This window comes from Neodiprion fabricii, chromosome 4 (genome assembly GCF_021155785.1).
Source record: "Neodiprion fabricii isolate iyNeoFabr1 chromosome 4, iyNeoFabr1.1, whole genome shotgun sequence".
Taxonomy (NCBI): domain Eukaryota; kingdom Metazoa; phylum Arthropoda; class Insecta; order Hymenoptera; family Diprionidae; genus Neodiprion; species Neodiprion fabricii.
Window position 1 is genome coordinate 12,369,595 of NC_060242.1, and position 2,500 is coordinate 12,372,094.

The 2,500-nt window shown below is 47.4% G+C and overlaps 1 pseudogene; it reads right to left on the reverse strand.

Moving 5' to 3' along the window:
- Positions 1-2,500, reverse strand: part of LOC124181833 — an 8,933-nt pseudogene that overhangs the window by 3,899 nt on the left and 2,534 nt on the right.

Below are 2,500 nucleotides of genomic sequence, written 5' to 3' on the forward strand. Positions count from 1 at the left end.
CTGGTATTCATTGTTAGTCAGGGGCCTCATGTTAGCAAGGTACTGTGCAATTTTATCCAGTAAGCTGTTAGCTGGATTTCCTGTCGGAGAAGCAGGTTCGGACGATATATCCGACTCACTGGCTCCTTCAGCTTCCGCTCGGGCCTTCTCTGTAAGCTCGGTCAGGAACTGTTGCACCTTTCTTTTGTGACTTGAGCGCCGCCTGTGTCCCTTAATGCTCTCAATCGTTCGACCTGCACCGAAAACCTTCTGTATCCTCTGATTCATGTTCATAATTTTAGCTGTACTCTCAAACAAGATCTTTGCCTCTCGCCTAGCCATCAACATCTTTTCTTCGGCCGTCCATCTCGCTTTAACATTTTCGATCTCCATTTTCTTCGTGTCATACCAGTCTGGGTGCTTCCGATTTTCATGCACGCCTCTACCTCTTATATTCTTAAACGTTTTACCGCATCCCGGAAATCTGCACATTGCTTCATCCTGGTCTGCAGCACGAGGTTTACCATTGCCTTTTGACGTACTCGGTAGGTTGGGGTTCGTTGGGTCGGCTGAGTCAGTGGACTCGCCGGACTCTGATTCCATCCGAGGCTTTTTCCGAGTTTTTACGCCAACTGATAAAGGTCGAGGGGGCTGGCAACCCCCAGGACCCTGGATAGCCACCGTACTCGGCCGTCCGTGTTACCACTGACGTTGCCCGACTCTCACCACGAGGAGGTGTACGGTTGGCACTTGGGCTCCTAGGCTAAAGACGTTCACCAGGGAGTCCTTAAGAGAGTCTTTATCGGGTTTCGAGTCTTGTATTAGTCTCGGCTTTTACCAACTAGTCCTTTTCGTATCCATGCTTCTCTTATGTTGTCTTTTCCGGTGAACGCTGACATGAATGTTCGTACATTCCAAACGTCTGCTGATCCGGTTTCGAATATGGTGTTCCTTGTGTTATGCCATGCATCTGGAACAGCTTCATACTCACCAAAGTCGTAGCATGAGTAACTTCTCTTGTTAAATATCTGATCCTTTCTAGCTCTTAGAGCTATAATCAAGGCACCGATCGTTATCCTCCTGTCCTCTTGGGCTGGTCCGCACTGGTGTACCTCACGTTCAAGGTAATGCTTGGTTCGTGAAAATATCTCACGATTAGTAAGGTCGCGCTCTTGCCACTGGACTTGGGCAACTGATCCGTTTCTCGATTCTGATGTTTCACTAGCCAACTTGATATATTTGTCGACTGTGCACATGAATCCTGATATCTTTCCAAATAAATCACGGTTCATCATGAACTGTGGCTCGTCAGGTGCGAAGTCGTCTCTTACGATACCTGCACTTTCAAGCGTCTGTCTCTGTTCTGATGTTAAACCTGTAGCCCTACACCATCCTAAAAGGTTCTTGGTAGGCAAGCCTGCGTCCTCTTCTCTTGGTATTAGACGTGCTGGCAAGTTCCAAGTTGGATTGCGTGTTGGGTCAAGGGTGTAGTTAAGATCTTCTAGTATGGTTTGCGCTGCTACTGCAGGCGCAGGTGATGTCTCATACTTATAATGCGTGTCTGCGCTGACACGGCCGAAGTCCCCTGTATCATTGGGCCACGTCGGGAACACTATCCTGTATTTTACTGTAGCGTTATCCTGAGTGTCTCCAATTGACCTAAGATACTCATCGATAGGCGATGGGATCGGATGAGTTGTTCCTTTGATATAATCTAACAACTTATCCTCGTCAAATGTTGATAATCCTCGTGCCTTCTTGAGCGTTATCTTTCGAGCATATAGATGTTGTATGCAATACCACACGAACATTGACTTAGACACAAATTTAGCGAAGTTCTTATCCACAGTGTGTATAAGATCATACTCCCTTTCGACTAGTGGGATGTATCCTTCATAAGTGTCGGCAAAGTCATTGTGCGCTGAATATGCTGTTAAGCCTTCGAAGCCATCTGCTTCGAAGTCTATCCACATAGGGTCGTTCTTAGGTGTTGTCTCCGTGATGGATAAACTTTTGGGTTTAGGCTTAGCTGATGCGTCCAGTGATGGAGCTGTAGCTATCGGGCCTGGTTGCGGTTTTGGTTTAAAACTGCTACCTCTTCCTCGCCCATTCCGGGCTGAGGAGCCTCTGCCTCTACCTCGTCCACCTCCTCGTCCTGAGGAAGTAGATTGTTCTGGATTTGTAGATGTTGTATCCATTGTTAGCTGCTGGTTGGATTGCGGGTTCATTGTTTTAAAATAATGAATTGCAAAATTGCTGCCGAGCTCCGCTCTATAACCACAAATTGATTTCTGTAAGAAAATTTGGGATTAAGAGAGTCATAGTTACTCCCGCCGTTTACCCGCGCTTGCTTGAATTTCTTCACGTTGACATTCAGAGCACTGGGCAGAAATCACATTGCGTCAACACCCGCTAGGGCCATCGCAATGCTTTGTTTTAATTAGACAGTCGGATTCCCCCAGTCCGTGCCAGTTCTGAGCTGACCGTTGAATGGCGGCCGAAGAGGACGACGGCAACGGCG